Source organism: Sturnus vulgaris, unplaced genomic scaffold, assembly GCF_052056855.1.
Source record: "Sturnus vulgaris isolate bStuVul1 unplaced genomic scaffold, bStuVul1.hap1 Scaffold_85, whole genome shotgun sequence".
Lineage (NCBI taxonomy): Eukaryota > Metazoa > Chordata > Aves > Passeriformes > Sturnidae > Sturnus > Sturnus vulgaris.
In genome coordinates, this window is record NW_028276736.1 from 1,386,188 (window position 1) to 1,408,304 (window position 22,117).

General features: G+C 50.0%; 1 protein-coding gene and 1 non-coding gene across 2 annotated transcripts in view; both read right to left on the reverse strand.

The window, feature by feature from the left end:
* Window positions 1–22,117, reverse strand: part of LOC148217360 (olfactory receptor 14A16-like) — a 470,135-nt gene that overhangs the window by 314,696 nt on the left and 133,322 nt on the right. The window lies entirely within an intron of this gene.
* Window positions 445–528, reverse strand: LOC148217370 (small nucleolar RNA SNORD45). Its single transcript, XR_015801080.1, has one exon. It is a non-coding gene; the product is annotated as a small nucleolar RNA SNORD45 (small nucleolar RNA).

Here is a 22,117-nt window from a genome sequence, read left to right on the forward strand (position 1 = left end):
AAAAACAGAATGTTTAAATTGCAGTAGAAAATAGAGCACCAGAAGCCAAATCTGGACTTTAGATACAAAAGGACCCAGATGAACACGAGGCCCTGGCTCCTTTCCTTTCCCTGCCCACAAACCCATGCCTGGGGAGCTGACAGGAGCCCAGCACAGGCCCAGGGAGCCTTCCCAGGGGCTGCACATCCAAAGCCTTGGGAGCGCCTGGGTCACCCCAAACCTCACCTGTGCCACTGGCACCTGCAGCTCTGGGCACTCTCCAAAACGCTGCATCAGACACCGGGCCTGGAATGTCCCGGCTTTAACCACACACCTGCGGGAAGCACAAAACATTGCGGCTTTAGGGCCGGCCTGAGCAGAGCTCCGGGCTCAGAGCCCGGCCCGGGGACTCGATGGCACCGCGGGCAAAAGCTGCGCTGCCGGAGGGAGGGAGGGAGGGATGGCCGGGCCTCAGAGTAATTCTAGAGCTAAAGCGGTGAGAGACATCAGCTCGCCTCAGATAATACATGCCAGCGCTCATCCCGGGCCGGCCAGCGCCTCCTCCTCCTCCTCCTCCCCTTCCTTCCACAGCCCCGGCACCGGCACCCACACAGAGGATCCCCCCCAATCCCCGCTATCCCCCCAGTCCCCGCTATCCCCCCCGTTCCCCGCTATCCCCCCCGTTCCCCGCTATCCCCCCAATCCCCGCTATCCCCCCCAATCCCCGCTATCCCCCCGTTCCCCGATATCCCCCCAATCATCGCTATCCCCCCCCAATCCCCGCTATCCCCCCCGTTCCCCGCTATCCCCCCAATCCCCGCTATCCCCCCCGTTCCCCGTTATCCCCCCAATCCCCGCTATCCCCCCCAATCCCCGCTATCCCCCCCGTTCCCCGCTATCCCCCCCAATCCCCGCTATCCCCCCCGTTCCCCGCTATCCCCCCAATCCCCGCTATCCCCCCCGTTCCCCGTTATCCCCCCAATCCCCGCTATCCCCCCAATCCCCGCTATCCCCCCCAATCCCCGCTATCCCCCCCGTTCCCCGCTATCCCCCCCAATCCCCGCTATCCCCCCCGTTCCCCGCTATCCCCCCGTTCCCCGCTATCCCCCCGTTCCCCGCTATCCCCCCCGTTCCCCGCTATCCCCCCCAATCCCCGCTATCCCCCCCGTTCCCCGTTATCCCCCCGTTCCCCGTTATCCCCCCGTTCCCCGCTATCCCCCCCAATCCCCGCTATCCCCCCGTTCCCCGCTATCCCCCCGTTCCCCGCTATCCCCCCCGTTCCCCGCTATCCCCCCGTTCTCCCGGTCCCGTCCCGCACCCCGCGGCCGCTCCCCAGGATCATCCGCCCGCGCTGCCCCGGGAGGAGGAGCCGCCGCCAGGATCCGCTCCCGGGCCGTGCCCGCCTTGCCCTGGATCCACCCTCATCTCCCCCGCCTCCATCCCCATCCCCCTCCACTCTCGGGGCATCCTTCTCCACCCCAGCCGGCTCCATCCCCTCTGCCTCCATCCTGGGATCATCGATAAAAGATCCGTGTTAATCACAAAAGCATTGGGGCTTGTATAAACCAGAATACTAAGCTCTGAACTGAAGCATGGACACTAGATAAAAGAAATGATATGATTAAATAGTTCTGTTTAAAATCACCTTGTTATATTATGCTATGTTATGTTTTCCAAGTAAGCTGCATGGACTACCAGCTTGCAATATCAGTCTTCCCGATAGCCCTTCCTGCCTTTGTTTGATCACTGCTGCCAATCTCAAGGACCAGACTTCCAGATTTCACTGGTGGTTATCTACAAGGACCAGACGGTTATCTGTGAGACTGACTGTCTCCGGAGAGTTTGTGAATTGGGATAAGGACGTTTATTCGACCACCACTGCTTACCTGGTGTTATGAATGATGTTCTATTTTTCCAATTTATCAAGCAACAAGATTAAATTTAATAGTAAATTTTTAAATAGTAATAAAATGAATACAATCAAAGTATTGGAGATGACAATTAAAGTATTGGAGATGAATACAATCAAAGTGCATATATTTGAGAATATACAAAATTTGGCAGTAAGTAATTCAGTATAATTGAGGTTCGTATAAAGCAGAAGCAAAACTGACCGGGGGTACAGGGAGGGGCTCCCATTCCTCACGTACCAAAGCATCCAGGCTAACAATCCCACTTATATACTGTAGGCTACAGAAGGTTCTAGAAAACTCCTCCTACCTTCTATTCCTAAAATCTCCGTCACTGTGTGTACGGTGCATGCTCTATAATGGGTTAGGGGGTCTCTCATCCTTTTGAGGGTCTTATTTCCGATGAAGGCTCATCGTCTTCATCAGTGACCGAGGTGTGACTCGGGTAGCAGGTAGCTCAGGTGCACTGTGTGACTGAGCAGATGTTTTCCATAACAAGACTGTAATTGAGTCCCATGCTTGGAATCATCCCATTTTGGCCCATTTCAAGGTCAAAACTTTCTATTTCTAGATGCTGCTTGTCAGACCTACGTCCTTCTACTATTCTTGTTTGACTTTCTTCCAACCTCTTTCTTCGACTCCCAACATCTGGAAGATGTCCTGTGTCCTGTCTCACCCATCTCCCCCCTCACTCTGTAACAATAGTCTTCTATTGATCTAAATACAACTTTGTTAATATAGTTACAGTTTAATTAGCACGAATCACATTTATCACACTGGGAAGAACAGTGTTGGGAAGACTGGGGGACACTGAGGCATACTATGCATGACACTGGGGGGAACTGGAAGGGAATAGGAATGAACTCAAGTGTACAAGGAGGGCCTGGAGGGGCACTGGGGTTGTATTGGGCTGTCCTGGGGATGAACTGGGCTGTACTGGGAGGGACTGGAGGGGTTGAATGGGCTCCTCCCGCCTCTGCCCATCGTTGCCTGCAAACAATCAGCGCCGGGGATCGAGGCTTAGGGGTGCTGCCAGGTGTCAGCGCCATCTTTTCTTTTTGCCTATAACTCCCATCATGCCCCGCAGAACCATAGAACCCCATTGGAGCTGGGACTACAACGCCCGTCATGCCCCACGCCCCACAGAACCCCGGTATCCGTCCCCACATGTCCCTTAAGTGTCCCCCAGATCCTCCACGATTCTGAAGTGCCTCCACAGCACCCATTCGGGACCCCCTAAAAGCATCCCCAGATCCCCTGAATGCTCCCAACACCACAGATTCCCGTTACAGTCATTTCTGGGAATTCATCTCCTCTCATCCCTGGCGGCTTCTGAGTTTCACATTACATAATCTGGCGCCTAAAACTCCTGCCCTTCCCTGCGCCCTAAAAAGCCCGGTTAGAGCTCCCCAAGTTCCCCCAGAGTGCTCCCGAACCGTTCACGTTCTCTCCTGAGGACCTCAAATCGCGGCTCGGACGCAAATGTGTCCCCGAAATGCCTTCCCAGGCCCCCAAATACCGAGCTACTTCCGGGACTACAGCTCCCATCATACTCCGCGGTTCCTGTAGCATGCCATTGCAGTTGTGACGTCATCTCCGGTCATGCCCCACCCCTCACCGAGACACTTTGGAGCTGTGCCTATAACTCCCATGGTGCTCCACAGCTCCTTTGAACCGTGTTATACCTGTGCCTACAACTCCCATGAATCCCCGCGGCCCAGAGAGCCCCGTTAGAGCCTCCCAAGTGGCCGCCCGGATCCCGAAGTGTCCATCAGAATCCCTCAGTGCCGCATCGAATTCCCACCCGGCTCCCCCAGAGTGGCCCCTTTTACCCTGTCTGAGAAAATGATTAAAAAAAACAGCACTAAAGGAGTAAAAATAGGACTTATAAACATAAAGAGGGAGGAATCAATACCCAATAGTGGTCAATTAACGAATTAATTAATGATGGGAATAGTGTTACTTAGAACCAATGACCAAAATCTTTTTTGCTTGCTAAAAATGTATAGATTTTTTTACATAAATATAGAAGTAAGAAAAATATAGAACAATATTAGTATAAAGAAAAAACTATTACTAAAATTTTATTAATAGGCACCTTTTAATTCCAAGTAAAAATTGCTAATTTTTATTTTAATGTTTTGACTCAGTCCCAGGTGGGCGATGTCTGACATGGTGACTGAAGGGGTGAGGAGCAGGTTGTCCAATCAGTGTCAGGCTCACTCTTCTACACGCCCAGACCTCCTAAGGAGACATTCAGCATCAAGATCACCTGGCGAATGCTTCTATCACCTCTACAATGAACTGAAAAATAAAAAAATACTCAACTAAATAAAAACAAAAATCATGAGGTGCACTTCCAAATTTTCCTCCTTAACAGAACTCCAAACTGACTCCAATCAGCTGCACAAGCCCTGCAGACTTGAAGACAATTGAAGGAAGACAAAGAGATCCTGAGAGCTTTCTGTATTTTAATCACCTCCACAGTGGATTTGGGGTTGAATCCAGGACACTCAGGCACTGAGAGAAGGTTGAAGAAGCTGCTCCAGGAGTCAGAAGCAAAACTCCAAGTCCCTTGGAGCATCAGTGGCCCCACTGAGGGCAGGGAGTGCCAAAGGCTCCCCAGGGAGTGGTGAGAGCAGATCCTTGAGGGCAGGATTGCAGGAGCCCGAGGCTGTGAGCAGGGAACTGCAATGCTGAGCAAGGCCTGGGCTGGGTGGAGGAAGCAGAAAGGCCAAGGCCTGAGCCCAGGCCTGGCCCAGCAGGGCCTGTCCCTCACGGGGGGCTCGGGGCTGTTGCTGGGGCAGTGGGATGGCAGGGGCAGCAAGGACAAATGTCATCAAGCTGCCAGCCCTGGCAGCCTCCTGAGGGAGGGCCGAGGCAGAAGCAAAGTGCAGCCCCTGCCAGGAAAGTTCCTTCTGTGGGGCTGCAGAGGCCCTGCCCGAGCCCAGGGCACAAAGGCCTGGGTGCCTCTGGCCCTGCCAGCCCTGCCCAGCCCTCGGCCATCTCTCCTGCAGGCTGTGCCCCCTGTGCGTGCTGCTCCTGTGCCCTGGCCGGCTGCACACGCCCATCTCGCTGTCCCCCCCAGCATTTCTCAGCCCAGCATTGCTGTGCCCTCCCTGGGCTCCCTGCACCCAGCGCTGCCGGCTCCTGGCACACAGAGCCATGGCCTGGCCCAGCCTCACGCTGGGACACCTCGGGCACCAACATTCTGCCCTGGGAGGGACTTTTCTGTTTCCTCACCTCCAGGCTGAACATTCCAGGCTGCACTTTGGGGAGGTTTCCTTCTCTTCCCACTCCCAAGGAAAGCTTTGTCTCCTGCTGTTCACAAAGAGAGAAGGGCTGGTGGGAGATGTGGTGGTCAGAGGCTGTTTGGGCTACAGTGACCATAAAATTATTGACTTTTTAAATATTCTCTGAAAGGAGGAGGGGCCTCAACAAAACTTCTACACTTGAGTCACAGCAGATTTCAGTTTATTCAGGATGCAGATTTTGACAGTACTAAATCAGGTACTGATTTTTTTATGGCAAAGCGCATTTTCAAACAAAGGATTCCAGAAAGAATGGACGCACTACAAGAAAGAAATCTTGAAGGCGCAGCCTGTCCATCTGTGCCAAAAAGTGATCAGTGAGGTAGCAAGAAAACTGACTGGCTTGGCTGAGCATGGAGATTTTTCCAAGCACTCAGGGAAAAAAGAGGCTTTGGACAGGGAGGTAGACAACGCAGGAAGGGTTTAAAGATGTTGTTAGATCATGCCAATGAGAGAATTAGAGAAGTGAAAAAAAATTAAGAGAAGTGAAAATTCAATTAGGACATAACCTGGCCACTTCTGCAGAAGACATCAGAAATTATTTTATTAAAACATTACAGGCAAAACGAGGGAAAGTAGAAAATCCATTCTTTTTTGATGGGATATTGTTGCCAAAGATTAGGAAAAGACTGGGATATTTAACCCTTTCTTTGCCTCAGTTTTCAATCAAAAGTTCAGGTTGTCCTCAGGACAAGTGTTCACCTGAGCTGGTAGATGGGGACAGGGAGCAGAACAGACCCCCTGTAATCCAGGAGGAAGCAGCTGGGGACCTGCTGAGCCACTCAGATGCTCACTGGTGTCTCTGGGAACAGATGGGATCCATCCTAGGGGGATGAGGGAGCTGCTGGATGAGCTGCCCAAGCTGCTCTCCATCATTTCTCATCAGTGCTGGCTCAGCAGGGAGGTGCCAGAGGACTGGAGGTGCCAATGTGAGCCCATGCCCAAGAAGGGCTGGAAGGAGGATGTGGGGAAGTGCAGGCCTGTCAGCCTGACCTGGGTGCCTGGTGAGGTGATGGAACAGATCACCTTGAGTGCCATCACAGGGCACCTCCAGGATGGCTGAGGGATCAGAGGCAGCCAGCGTGGATTTCAATATCTGCATTGATGATCTGGATGAGGGCATTGAGTGCAGCATCAGCAAATGTGCAGATGGCACCAAGCTGGGTGTGAGTGTGGATGTGCTGGAGGAAGGACATGGAGGGGCTGGAGCATGTGCAGGGAAGGACAACAAGGCTGGTGAGGGGTCTGGAACACAAATCCTATGAGGAATAGCTGGGAGGAGTAGGAGGGAGCTGGCGTTGTTTATCCTGGAGAAGAGGAGGCTCAGGGGAGACCTCATCACTCTTTACAACTCCCTGACAGGAGGGTGCAGCCCGGTGGGGATTGGGGTCTTTGCCCAGGGAGCAGTGACAGGACAAGAGGACACAGCCTTAAGCTGTGCCAAGGGAGATTTAGGCGGGACCTTGGTAAATATTCTTCACAAAAAGGGTGAATGGGCATTGGAATGGGGTGCCCAGGGAGGTGGATGAGTCATTGTCCCTGGAAGGGTTTAAGGAAAGACTGGATGTGGCACTGAGTGCCATGGTCTGGGTGACAAGGTGGTGTTGGGTCACAATTTGGACTTGATGAACTCAAAGGTCTTTACCAGCCTGGTTAATTCTGTGATTCTGTGATGAATGTGACACTGCAGGGCCCTGGGGCAACAAGGGGCCATTGTGACACTGTGGGGCTAAATGGATCCAAGGTCCATTGATGACTCTGGGTCATTGTGAAACCACAGAGGCCACAGTGACACAGTGGGCTTTGTTGAACCAAGGGGCCATTGTTACACTGTGGGGACTGGTGGAACTAAGGGAACAATTTTGGCACCTGGGTGCCCCCTGGAACTAAGGGCCCACTGTGATACTGCAGGGCCTCATGTACTCAGACACCACGGGGACACTGACACTGCAGGGTGTCAGGGCACCAAGAATCCATTGTGACACTGCAGTCTCTTGTGTCACCAGGGCTCCATTGTGACACTGTGCAAACAAGGAGTCCATTGTGGACCTCTGGAACCTTATGGAATTCAGGGGCCCCTGTGACTCTGTGGGGCATTAGGAAGTCCAGAACACAGTTTTGACACCTTTTGGCCTCGTGGAAACAAGGAGTCCATTGTGACACTGTGGAACTTCGGGTAACAGGGGGCCATGGTGACAGTGCAGGGCCCCATGGAACCAAGGGGTCAGTGTCACACTTTGGTGCCTTGTGGAACCTCAGAGACCACTGTGACACTGCTGGACCTTGTATAACCAAGGTGCCACTGTGGCACTGCGGGGCCCAAGGATCCAAGAGACGTTGCGAAACCAAGATGTTCCATGGGACCAAAGGGATATTGTGACACTGGGAGGACTCATGGAATCATGGAGACCGTTGTGATACTCCTGGGACTCATGGAACAGTGGTGTAACCAAGTTGGTGGGGGAGTGTTGATCTGCTGGAGGGTAGGAGAACTCTGCACAGGGACCTGGACAGGCTCAATCCAGGGCCCAAATCCAGTAAGGTTGAGTTGAACCAGTCCAAGTGCCAGACCCTGCACTTTAGCAACAACAACCCCCTGCAGCGCTACAGGCTGGGGACAGAGTGACTGGACAGCAGCCAGGCAGAAAGGGACCTGTGGGCACTGATGGACAGCAGGCTGGACATGAGCCAGCAGTGTGCCCAGGTGGCCAAGAAGGCCAACGGCTCCTGGCCTGGATCAGGAATGGTGTGGCCAGCAGGAGCAGGGCAGTGATTCTTCCCCTGTGCTCAGCACTGGTTGGGCAGCACCTCGAGTGCTGTGTCCAGTTCTGAGCCCCCAATTTAGGAAGGACATGGAGGGGCTGGAGTGTGTCCAGAGAAGGGGAACAAGGCTGGTGAGGAGTCTGGAGCACAAGTCCTGAGAGGAGTGATTGAGGGAGCTGGAGATGTTTATCCTGGATAAGAGGATGCTCAGGGAGACAAGGTGGTGTCAGAGCACAGGTTGGACTCGACGATTTACAAACTCTTTTCCAGCCTGGCTGATTGTGTGATTCTCTGAAACCACCCTTGGAGCAGTTGCAGGATGAGCCCTGGGCCTCCTCTTCACAAGGTCCAGCAGCCCAGGTCCCTCAGCTTCTCCACACAACCCCAAAGCCCATCCTGTCAGTCCTGCAGAGCCTCTCCAGCCCCTCCTCATTGCCCACAACAGGGAGCCCCACACCCAGACACAGCAGCCCAGATGTGCCCCCCTGGCCTGTGGTGCCTCTGGCAAGGGAGCAGCACGAGGCACTGCAGGACCCTGCAGAAAATTCCTGAAGCACGTGGAGGATGATCCTGCTACCCAAGGGATGTTCCCATGGTGCCAACTGAGGAAGTGAAATCGGGAGTGAGGCCAGAGAGGAAAGGGCAAACAGAGATGGGCTGTTTGCAAGGGAGGGGACAGGGATGGGCAAGAGGAAGAAATCATGAGAAGGTAAGAGAAAAGAAATCAAATGTGAAGCAAAGGAAATGCTCAGGGAAGTTTGAGGGCGCCTGCCAGGCAGACCTGGCTCTGAGTAATAATATCTGCAGTGGGACAGGAAACTCACAGCTGATGGGAACAAACTCTGGCTGACTTCAGAGGCCACAACAAAGCTGAGTGGTTTCCCTGCCGTCCCCCAGCCCTTGCTGGCCCCAGGGGCTGATGGCATTTGTGCTCACTCAGCTCCATGTCCCCACAGCAGCACCATGAGGGTGCTGAGCCTGCTGTGTGCAATGCAAACAGGGGCTCCTGAGCCAGTGCTGCCGTGTGTGTGCCTGCAAGGATGCGGCTCCTGTGTGAGCTGGGGGAGAGGCCAGGGCTGCAGAGGGGGGATGTTGTTGGCAGGTGCATGAGGACGCTCTGGGACGCTGCCCTGGGGTGTCCAGCGCACTGGGGATGGATAAGCCCCTGCTCTGCTGCTCCTTGCCAGGGTGTCCCCCTTGCAGGGAGCTTGCAGAGCACCAGCCATGCTGTTTGCCCCCAGCCTGCCCACGGGCAGCCTGGGGCTGCTCCCGGGGCTTTTCTGTGCTCAGCACTGGGCTGGCCAAGTGTTGTGGAGAGAGCCTGGCCAAGGAGCCTGGAGCCCCCAGGCCCTGGCCTGAGGCGTCAGCGCTGCCCCAGCAATGCCCATGGCCTGTCCCTGCTGCAGCCCCGGCACTGCCACCCCCAGGGCTGTGCCCGGCCCCGAGAGCACTCAGGCCCTGCAGCAACACGAGGGCCAGGAGGGCAGCGGGGCAGTGGCACGGGAGCAGCACTGGCAACACCAAGTGCTGCTGCTGCTGGGCACAGCTGCTGTGCCAGCACTGATCTGCCCCAGCTCTGCACACAGACATTGCTGCTGCAGCTCCAGAGAAGGGAACAAAAGGGGCATCTCTGGAGAAAACTTTGCTGGGAGATCCTTTAGTTCATATATAGCCTCCAAGAGTGCAGCTCCTCATTGACAGAATCTGTGGCCAATGGGAAGGGTGAGAGAAAGAAAAGGAGAAATAACACGAGCATAGGCTTATCTTTGTGGACAATATAGAAAAACTAAAACAAAGGAAGAAGAATCCCACAACTAACAAAACAAGAACTATCAAAAATGGCTATTATTTATGTTATTTTCATTATTTTTGTGGAAGTTTAATGTCCCTGAAACCCTCCAGTCATCAGTCTCCACATTGCAGCCTTGAGCTCCTGGTTCCTGAGACTGTAGATGAGGGGATTCAGGGCTGGAGGCACCACTGAGTACAGAACTGACATTGCCAGATCCAGGGATGGGGAGGAGATGGAGGGGGGCTTCAGGTTAGCAAACATGCCAGTGCTGACAAACAGGGAGACCACAGCCAGGTGAGGGAGGCAGGTGGAAAAGGCTTTGTGCCGTCCCTGCTCAGAGGGGATCCTCAGCACAGCCCTGAAGATCTGCACATAGGAGAAAACAATGAACACAAAACATCCAGAAGCTAAACAGGCACTAACAGCAATGAGCACAATTTCCCTGAGATTTGAGTGTGAGCAGGAGAGTTTGAGGACCTGTGGGATTTCACAGAAGAATCCCCCTAGGGCATTGCCGTGGCACAGGGGCAGGGAAAATGTATTGGCCGTGTGCAGCAGAGCATTGAGAAAGGCACTGGCCCAGGCAGCTGCTGCCATGTGGGCACAAGCTCTGCTGCCCAGGAGGGTCCCGTAGTGCAGGGGTTTGCAGATGGACACGTAGCGGTCATAGCACATGATGGTCAGGAGGGAAAGCTCTGATCCAAGGAAGAAGAATATCAGAAATACCTGTGCTGCACATCCAGCATAGGAGATGTGTCTGGTGTCCCAGAGGGAATTGTGCATGGCTTTGGGGACAGTGGTGCAGATGGAGCCCAGGTCAGTGAGGGCCAGGTTGAGCAGGAAGAAGAACATGGGGGTGTGCAGGTGGTGGCCGCAGGCTACGGCGCTGATGATGAGGCCGTTGGCCAGGAGGGCAGCCAGGGAGATGGCCAGGAAGAGGCAGAAGTACAGGAGCTGCAGCTGCCGCGTGTCTGCCAATGGCAGCAGGAGGAAGTGGCTGATGGAGCTGCTGTTGGACATTTCTTCACTCTGGGCATTGAGGACTGTTCAAACAAAACATTGAGAAGTTGGGACCAACCTCTTTGAATTATTCGTATGTGATATTATATAGATTTCACTGAAAACTATTTCTTATCCTTTGGAGAAACTTAACTTAGGATTTACATTTTTGAGCTCAGTTTGTGCTGCTGAGGTAGTGCTTCATCTTCATCAGTGCTGTCAGTCTGAACACTGAGGAGCCCAGAGGGAAGACAGGGCTCCCTGTGCCCCAGTGCAGTCAGTCCTGCTAGTCCCACAGAGCTGAACTCTACTAGTCACACCTCCCTCTAATTCAGGCTGATGGCACTTAAAACATTTTAGAGAAATAAATTAGCCTTTTTGAAGGATCTAATTTGAAAACAGAGAGAGGGAAACCAAGGTTTGGTCAGGCTCTCTGCTGCCTGGAGTTCTGCCTACTGGGAGCTGTTTCTTTCTATCCAAGCGTTGTCCCTGCCAGTGCTGCCAGAGCCCAGCCCAGCCCTGGGGGCTCAGCTCTGCCCTGCACACCCCTCCCAGCACAGGGCACTGCCCAGGGCCATCTCCCTGCCAGCAGGGCCTTAAGGGCAGCTCACACAAACAGAGATGCTGCAAGCCAAGGTGCTGCTGCTGCTGTCTGTAGGCACAGGAGGGTGAGGAGGCACTTTGTGAGGGAGATGTGAGGCAGATGTGCTGATGCCCAGGGGGACAGTGCAGGAGTGTCAGTGACACAGACACACCTGACAGCCCCTTTGCCTTGCCTTGAGGAGAAAGCTGAGAGCAGCCCTGGCCATGCAGCACCATCTCCACAGCAGGAGGAATCTGCCCTGATGGGGGTGGCTCCTTCCACCTCCAACTTCTCCCCACAGTCCATGGGGAGCTGCCAGGCAGGCTGAGAGCTGTCCCTGGCAGGTGGCACAAGAGCCTTGAGGGCTGCAGGAGCTGCTCTGCAGGACAGCCCTGGGCAGCCCTGGCTGCAGCCCCAGCTTCAGCCCCTGCAGCCGTCCCTGGCAGCAGGAGCCGTCCTGCCCTGTCCCTCTGACGGTGCCCAGGGCAGCCCCCTCTGCAGCACATCCTCATCCTCACTCACCGTGTCCAGGGCTGTGAAGATGTTTCCCCAAGTGCAGTCTCAGCTCAATGTCTTCCCAGTCCTGATTGCCTTGAGCCTGTCTGTGCCTGGCTCCTGTGCCCTCAGTGCCTGCAGGCAGTGCCCTCAGCCCTGCTGGGCTGGCAGAGGAGCTGCTCCTCAGCAGAAATGTCTTTTTGAAGCTTCTCTTGGTTTACCTTGGGAGCTGCCTCTGTGCCAGGAGCCCGGCCCAGCTCAGCAGCACAGACACAGCACAAGGACTTTAATGAATCTCTTGGTTCATTAAATGTTTACATCATAATCATTCCCTGAGAGAGTGTTCCAAAACCTTCTCAAGAACTCAAATTAAAATGCTGTAGTTTCTTGAAGTTTTAATGGGTCCCAATGAGGGACACAACTGAGAAAATGTCCCCAGGTTCCAGTTAGAGCAGGAAATTGGAGGCAGAGATGACAGGTGAGGACAAAGAAATGTCAAGTCTTTCCCTTTTGACAGCAATTCTTTTAGTAGTTTATAGAATCATACCCCAAATATCTACTTTAATCAGTCCCTTGAGAGCTTTGTATTGACATTCAGTGGGGCTCATTAATGCTTTGAGATACTCAAGGTTTGGGTTTTGCTTTTGCCTTGGAGTCTCTGAGAGCTTTGTGCAGTCATGGCCTCCAATTATCTGCTTTAATGAGTCCCTTGAGAGCCTTGGTCAGTAACAACACTCACTGGGGCTCATTAACACTGCAAGGCACTCGGGGTTAATTTAAGTTCTACTTTTTGACATTGAGTCTCTGAGAGGTTTGTGTAGTGATGGCCTCCAATTATCTGCTTTAATTAGTCCCTTGAGAGCCTTTGTCAGTAATGATACTCAGTGGGGCTCATTAATACTTCACGGTACTCAGTTTTTTTAAGGTACTGGGAGTTTCCCTTTTAACACCAACTCTTTTAGTAGTTTATGCAGTGATGCCCCCAATTACTGCTTTAACAAGTCCCTTGAGAGCTTTGTACTGACACTCACTGGGGCTCATTAATACTTCAAGGAACTTCAGTTTTTTAAGGTACTTTCCTTTTTCCTTTCTTCTCTGAGTCTCTGAGAAGTTTTTGGGCAATCCTGGCCTCCCATTCTCTCCTCCAAAGAGAGTCCATGAGGCGCCTCTGTAGGGGATGGACCTCAGTAGGACCCATTAATGCTGTGAGACACTTTGGGTTTTTCTTCTGCCTTGGACTCCTGGAAAGGTTTGTGCAATCTCCTCTCAGGCCCTGAGGTTCAAGGGCTCAGCACCAAATGCACCACGGGGCTGATTGGGATCAAGCAAGTCCTGACAAACCATGGCTCTGCCTTGATTTCCCTAGGGTCAAGAACATATCCAGCCATTAGTTACACTGAGTATTTTGGCTACTTTGATCTTTACATGTTCATCACAATTTTCATGACTAATCCTTGGTAAAACTAGAGGTGTTTCTGGCAAACAAAGATTCTGGCTGCCTATCAAGATATAATTTACAGACTTCAGTAGCACTTTAGTGACACGGCTCTTCATTCTTTTTCCTCAGTTTCATTTGGGTTAGGAACAATAATTCTGTTGCCCACAGAGCTGATGCCTTTTTAATTCCAGAATAATGTCCCCAAGGTCCTTTGCTGTTCAGCTCTACTGTGCTGTCTGTGGCTGACAAGGCTTGGTGGGCTCCTTTCCCCTCTGGCTGGAGAGGTGCCAGGTCCCAGTCCCTGAGGACACCCAGGCTCCTGGCTGGAATTCGTGTGGAATTCCACATCCTCAGTGTCACATCAGCCTTCACATGGAGCCCCGTGGATCATTTTCCAAAGAGCTGTTGGGGCAAACAGGGAGATTTGGTCTGGCAGGATCTGTAAAACAATATCCCATAACATCCACTTGTTCTGGCACAGAACACTTGGCTGCAGGGACACATTCCCATTGTTCTCAGCCAGGTTTCAGGAGTCAAACAGTGTTGTCTTTGCCCAGAGCTGTTCCTTCAGCTGGCCTGGGAGGGCCATTGGGCCTCTGCACCCACACTCTGGCTCCATTATTAGGACTGGTGCATCCAAACCCTTTATCTCCATCAACAGCAGTGATTTGAGGTGGATGTCCTTTTCTCACAGATGTTTTAAAAACTGTATTTAAAAAATAGCAACAATTGTGCTACTCTTCCACAATTGAATATGGGGTTGTATAATCCAATTGTTCACTGCTGTTTAGCAGAATTACTTTAATTTCTCTTTAATAATCTGCACCAATTCCTCCTTCCATGACATGAACAATTCAAGGCCAAGACTGAGTGAGCAATCATCAAACTGAGAGGAATGTTGAATTTGTCTTTACAAATGAGTTGTGGATCAGCCTGTAGATAAGGCTAGCACTGAGAGATAAAAGAAACAATGGGATGGATTCCACTGATTGATGAATGGAAAGAGATATTTGCCTTTACAAACAAACTGCAGGGCTGCTGATAAATGAAATTGGATATCGAAAGATGAAAGAAGCAAAGGGGGGAAAACTATGAATTCTATAAGAATTAAAAATGAAAAGGGAGGGTTATACATTAGAGGGGAATTTCAGGTATCAGGCGTTCCGGGAAGTCTGTACCTCTCAAGTACCTCAGCCAATGGGGAAAGAGAGAGGGAAATGGGGCCGGGAAAATAGGATAAAAAGGAGGCTGCGTCCTCCGAAAATTTGAGAGATCCCAGGGGAATGTCCCATGGCCTCTCCCTTTATTCGAATAAAGCAAAAAGGACTCCTCTGTCTCCTTTTTGGACATAAACCTCTGGTGTTTGTGGATTAATTTTCCTGACAAAACCAAAGTGTCCTGGAGGAATCTGAATCACTGTTCCAGTATTTATAACTCTCATTTGCTCCTGATTTATCCTAATTAATTCCTATGCATGAAGGCCCAGCCCTGCAGCCTCTGGGGTGGCCCTGTCAGGGGCCATCACACCCGGAATAATTTCCCAGGCAGTCACAGTGTCACTGTCCTTGGCTGTATTTGCAAACTGGGTGCAGCCATGCACATCCAGGGGGTTCCCATTTCCCAGTGGGGCTGTCAGGAAAATTAATCCACAAACACCAGAGGTTTATGTCCAAAAAGGAGACAGAGGAGTCCTTTTTGCTTTATTCGAATAAAGGGAGAGGCCATGGGACATTCCCCTGGGATCTCTCAAATTTTCAGAGGACGCAGCCTCCTTTTTATCCTATTTTCCCGGCCCCATTTCCCTCTCTCTTTCCCCATTGGCTGAGGTACTTGAGAGGCACAGACTTCCCGGAACGCCTGATACCTGAAATTCCCCTCTAATGTATAACCCTCCCTTTTAATTTTTAATTCTTATAGAATTCATAGTTTTCCCCCCGTTGCTTCTTTCATCTTTCGATATCCAATTTCGTTTATCAGCAGCCTTACAGTTTGTTTGTAAAGGCAAATATCTCTTTCCATTCATCAATCAGTGGAATCCATCCCATTGTTTCTTTTATCTCTCAGTGCTAGCCTTATCTATAGGCTGATCCACAACTCATTTGTAAAGACAAATTTAACATTCCTCTCAATCCCTCCTCTTTTATTTGTTTAATGATTGTCTTTACAAACTTTAGCTATCATTGACTTAATTTCTTGTTCCTGAGTTCTTTTTGGTTTTGTAATTATTTGGAGTGACATCAATTTCTATCCTTTTGTAACCATTTCTGGATCAGTAGGCGTGGCTATTACCTGCATCCCTTTGATCACATGTTGAATAAGTTGTACTAAGCAAGGGATCATGCATGGTAAAAATATTAGAGTTGCTACAGCACATAAGAGGAAAAAAAGTAGTTGTTTAACCCATAGTCCACCAGGTAGCCAAGAAAACATGTCCCATTCCCATCCTTTCCATGTTTGGACTGGCACATGAGCTAATTTTCTTATTTCTTTTGCTATTTGCTTCACCACCTTTCCATTGTCATCTATTTGCAAACAGCAGTTTGAGTCGTTAAATTTGCCACACACTCCCCCTTCTTCTGCTAATAAATAGTCTAATACCATTCGGTGTTGAAATATTGCAGTTCTCATCTGAGTAGCCTGGTCAGCAAGAAGGTCAAGAGCTGTAGCTGTCTGGTTACTTACTATTTCAAAGACAGCTTGTAACCTAATTATCCGGTTTAGATTATAAATGGGTTCTCTGGCACCTGATATGAATTCATTAGGATTCCAAGTGGCTGGTCCGTAGTGTTGTATGATTCATTCAGGTGGCCATTCATCATCACCCCATCTTTGGGTGCTCCCTCCAGCCAGGGATACATCAATTGACCGCTTTTCTCTAATTAGATCATCATATACCTTGATTCCTAAGTGATTTCCCTGAACCTGTGGTAGCAGAAAGAACAGTGGTCTGATATACCCCACATAACATATTCCTGACCAGTTTGGGGGTAACCTGCGATATGCATGTTGGCCACAAATCCAGTAATGCCCCTTTAAGGCCCAGGTCCCATTGGCAAAGGGACCTTCCCAATTTTCATGGTCAATTGGAGAGTCAAAATACAGCTTACTCCCTGGGCCCAGTGGTCCCCCAACAATGGTCGCCCCACCATAAGAATCACAGTAGTTGCATTTCCAAGCTCCCACATGAGGTTTCCACCTGCAGTTACATCCCAGATCTGTTTTGTTAGATTTGGACCAGAACCTATTAAAAAGGGTTCGAGTTCCATTTCGATGTTGCCATTTCCACTGGTAGTCACGGATAACATGTGTGCTACTTGTGGAATTATCTCGGGGACAGCTTAAAAATAAGGGGTCAAAAAACTTATCTTTCCCCACTGCTTTACAGCCTTTTAAATCTTTCTGGTAATTATGATAGGAGCATTTTACCCAGCTACCATTTGTGAGCTTAACATGCGTTTGATTCCATCTGCCTTGATATCTGGAACAATCATAAGGAAGGCAGTTGGGGGTCCAACAATCTAAACCCAAAGATAAAGTCCAGTCACAAACGCTTTTTCCCATATATATGCTTCCTGCCCTATTTAGACAGTAAGTGCCTCTTTCAGAAGAATGAAGCCGCCATGGACTTCCTTCTTCATCCCAAAATCCTGTTCCATTACGGACCTCACTCAGGGTGCTAATCCACCATTTAGGTTCAACTGGGCTGGCCACCCATGGCCAGTTTTCAGATCCCCCTGGCCCTCCACAGACCCAACAATTGCTAAGGTTAAAGGTTTTTGCTACTTCTTCTCCTAAGTTCAAAAAATTATTTTCCCATTCTTGGCCCCAACCTAACTGATAATATAAAGGTAACATTATTAAGAGAAACATTCTGATTGTGTAATCTAATTTCCTAACTTAATTTTTACTTTCACTTTGTCTTTCACACCACCTGTGGCGAGCGAAGGCACAGAAACGGCTTAACATAAAGAAAACAATGACAGCAAGGGTTGGCCCCCAGTGCCTGGAGATCTGAGAGGAGGGATACCCACACAGACTATTTCAGCAGGCACTCTGTGGGTGGGCACACGAGGCTTCCCCCGATGTCGACGCACTGGCTACTGCTCCAGTCCACTCCTGACGAGTGTCAGTCGCGGCTTCCCGTCCTTCTCCTCCAGCTGAGATGTCCAAATCTCTGAGGCTGCAGAGACCTTGACCCGAGTGTGATGGGTCCAGCCATGTTCAGCTGTCTTGACGGCTGTTTCTGTGGTCAGCAACACCTGGAAAGGTCCACGCCACTTCGCCACCAGTGGTGCTTCTTCCCACTCCTTAACCAGGACCCAGTCTCCCGGTTGGATGTTGTGAACAGCAAAGTCCAAAGGCAGGGTCTGTGCCAGCTGAGCTTCCTGTCGAAGAGATTTCACAAGAGACAGTATCCGAGCCACATATTGTTTCAAATACACATCACTTATCTTTATCCCCCCACTCGGCTGAGAATTACAAGGGTAAGGAATTCCAAAGATCAATTCAAAGGGAGATAATTGAATATCTTCCCTGGGTCTGGCTCTTATCCTTGCTAAAGCCAGGGGCAGGAGCCGCACCCATGGCATTTTAGTTTCTATCACCAGCTTCAGGAGATGTTTCTTTATTTCTCCATTCATCCTCTCAACCTGGCCCGAACTTTGTGGGTGCCAGGGGGTATGGAGGTTCCACCGTATTCCTAAAGCAGTCATAACTCCTTGAAGAATTTTTCCTGTAAAATGAGTTTCCCTATCTGAATCTATCGCTTCCACCATCCCTTATCTTGGAATTTTTTGTTCCAAAAATATTTTAACAACTGATCCTGTAGTTGCTGACACAGTTGGAAATGCTTCTGGCCACCCGGTTAATTGACATACTATTACCAGAAGATATTTAAATCTTGCCACTCGAGGCATTTCAGTAAAATCCACCCGGCATCTCTGGAAGGGACGTACTGCCCAACGCCTCCCTCCCCTGGCCAGTTTCTTTGTAACTTTGTTGTTGGTTTTAGCACAAGTCAAACAGCCTTCAGTGGCTTGCTTTGCCAGGCTAAAGAGACCAACAGCAGCGTTCATTTTGAGGAAGGCGTCTGCCAGACCTCGGGAGCCCCAATGACTCCCTTCATGAAGTTCTTTTAACAATTGTAAGGCTAGAGCTTTTGGTATCCACTGCTTACCATCCCTTGTAAACCAATTATTTTCTCTTTTCTCTGCCCCACTCTTTTTAATTATCTCAAGTTCCTCTGGTGGAAAAGAGAGTTTCTCTGGCAGCGGTGCAGTTACTGGGAGCAAAGGCAGGATCTTAGAGACTTCTGGCAACAATGCAGCTTTGAGAGCTTCTTCATCAGCCAGTCGGTTTCCTATTGCTTCCTCCGACCATCCTGCCTGATGCCCCTTAATGTGGATTATCGCCACCTTTTTTGGTAAATTCACTGCCTCCAATAGGCGAGAGATTAAGTTCTCGTGAGCTAATGTCTTTCCTCTGCAGCTTAATAAACCTCTTTCTTCCCATAGTTTTCTAAATGCATGTATTACCCCATATGCATATTTAGAATCAGTAAATATATTTACTGTCTTGTCCTGGTATAATTCACAGGCTCTCACAAGCGTGTACAGCTCTGCTGTCTGAGCTGATCAGGTGTGTGGTAACCTCCCCCCTTCCCTTAATTGCTTCCCATTCACGATAGAGTATCCTGTAAATCGTTTCCCTTCTACCACCTTGGAGGACCCATCAATGAACACATTCTCTCCCTCAGGCCAGGGAATATCCCGTAGATCTTCCCTAGCCCGTGTCTGGAGGTCTATAACCTGGATACAATCATGGATTTCTTCCTGGCCCCCCTTTTCTCCAGGGCCATTTAAATAAGAGGCTGGATTAAAAATTTCCCCACCTTTAAATTCTAAATCCTCCTGTTCCATTAAACAAGATTCATACTGTAGTAATCGAGCACTCGTCATCCACTTAGAGGCTCTCTCAGTTAACAAAGCTTTAATCTGATGTGGGACTTTAACAATGAGATGCCCTCCCCTTGTCAGCTTTCGGGCCTCAGCCACCATCAGAGCTGTGGCTGCACAGTTCTGCAGACAATGGGGCCGCCTCTGGCACCGGGTCTAACAACTTAGAAAAACAGGCAACAGGCCTCCGTGTTCCCCCATGCTCTTGCACCAAAATTCCTTTAGCATGACCCTGTTTGACATCCACATATAGCTGAAATGCTTTTTCTGCGTCTGGAAGAGCCAAGACTGGGGCCTTAACCAATTTGTCTTTTAATTTCTTAAAGCTTTTTTCTCCTTCTGGTGTCCATACCACAACATTAGGACTGTTTTGAGTTAAAAAGTTATATAAAGGTCTGGCCACCACAGAAAAATCCTCGATCCATGCTCTACAGTACCCCACCAACCCTAAAAACTGCCGTAACTCCTTTTTAGTCTGGGGTAATGGTACCTGTAAAATCCCTTGTATCCTTTCTGGATCAATACACTGTAACCCTTCGGACAGAATGTGTCCCAAATATTTGACCTTCTTTTCTACCAACTGTGCTTTCTTTTTGGATACTCTAAGTCCCTTTTTTGCAAGAAAATTAAGCAGCTTTACAGTAGCCTCTTCAACCACCTTTTCCTGTTCCCCTGATAAGAGCAAATCATCTACATACTGCAACAACTTGACTCCTAAGGGTGGAGTAAACTCTCTTAATATTTTCTGCAAAGCTTGCCCAAACAGAACTGGTGACTCTGTATATCCTTGAGGGAGTACTGTCCATGTCAATTCTTGTTTTATCATTTTCCTTCCTTCCTCCTGTTCCTACTTAAAAGCAAAATACTGTTTACTATCTTCTGTGATTGGACACCCCCAGAAAGCATCCTTCAAATCCAGTACAGAATAATACTGATGTGAAGAAGGGATTTGATTCAGGATTGTGTATGGATCTGGAACTGTGGGATGCCTTGGTTTGACAATATTATTTATTATTTTTAAATCCTGCACCATTCTGTAGGTTCCATCTGGTTTCTTAACCGGCAGGATAGGGGTGTTATAGGGAGACATACACGGCTCTAAAAGACCTGCTTTTAGCCGGGACTCAATAACAGGCTGTAACCCCTTCTTTCCCTCCCTTGAAAGAGGGCATTGCTTTTTAGACACCACTTGTCCTGGTTGCTTCAAAGTAATTTGGAGAGGCTCTATGTCCAGCTTCCCATATTTCCCTGGAGCTGCCCATACTTCCGGATTTATTTTAGCATAAGCCTTTTCAGACATTTTACACAAAGATATCACAGTTTCGGACTCCGTGTCACTTCTTACAATGCTAATTTGCATTCCCATTGTAGCCATCAAATCTCTTCCCAGTAAATTACAATCACAATTAGGAACAAACAAGAATTCATGCAGTTCAAATCTGTCCCCCACATCTATTAACAGCGGTTGAATAAAATGCACTCGCTCATCCTTCCCGCTTACTCCTTGAATAACCAAGGATCTTTTTGACAATTTCCCCCCCTTAGGTATAAAATTTAAGGTGGACCGAGACGCCCCCGTGTCTACCAGAAAACACACCTCCTCTCGATCCGGACCCACCTTAAAAGTTATCAAGGGCTCTTGAGTGGTGGGTCTTTGGTATAATAGGAGCCCCTGACACCCCTAACAATCCATTTCTATTATTCTCTGGACTTCCTCCTCCTGAGGGTCCAGTTGTTTCTGCAGACACTCGTTTTTCCAATGCCCTTCTGCCCTGCAGACAGCACACTGGTTCTTCCCCAGCCGCTGTTTGGGTCGGCTGTCCCCTGCCGAGGAGGGAATCCCTCTGCCCCTTCCTTGTGGCCGACCCCGTCCCCTCTGTCCCTGGGGACCCCTTGGACCTTGCGGTTTATTCCTCTGGGGCTGCAAAAACTCTGCCATCATCTTTGCTTTAGCTTCTTCCTTTTCCTCATCCCTTCTTACACATATCTGCTGCGGTTTTCTAACCAATTCCTTTAGAGGCTTATTTTGCCACTTTTTATCTTTTTGTACCCGTTTCCTTATATCAGGCCAGGCTTTAGTAACAAATTGTACTTTAAGCAATGTGTTGAAGGCTGGCCCTTCAGGATCCATCCCCACGTGCTTCCTCAAGGCATCCCTATTCCTCTCCAACCAATGAGGGCTTTCCTGTTTCTCCTGTTCTAACGACAGAGCCTTAGCTATGTTGTTAGTTCTGGGAGCCGCAGACTTGATTGCTCTGATCAAATAAGCACGGCAATCACGGTGAGCCAGACTGGCCTGGTTATTTGGGTCCCACTGGGGGTCTGCCTGGGGGATGGCATCACCCACCGTAGGTGCATTGGGTCCAGCCCCCCCTGCTGCTTGTGGGTGTTCATCCTCCCACAGCTGCCGAGCTTTCTGCAAAGTCATTCGTTTCTCTGATGACTCAAACAAAATTCCCAAAAGAAAATCCCAATCCTTCCATGTATAATCCGCATTTCCCAAATATTCCTCTATCTTTTCCCCCACCCCTATGGGATCATCCAAATATGGGGGTAATTCTTTTTTCAACCCTCTTATATCCTGGGTAGTGAGTGGTACAATTACAAACCCAAATCCTCCCTCTTGACCCCCCAAAGGAACTTGACAGAGTGGCATCTGGTGTACCCCTGTCTCTTGGGAGGCTTCTGATGCCCTAAACTGAGTCCCTCTTCTAGTTCTGGGGGGTGATACAACATGCTGCTCCCCTCCCTCTACACCATCATCCTTCTCAGGTGAGGCTGTAGGAATAACATTTCCCTGATCCCCTTGCTCTGAAAGTTGAGGATACAGACGACCTGCAGCTGGCTCTGAGTCAGCTAGCAACACTGGAGGACAAGACGGGGGAAGGTGCTG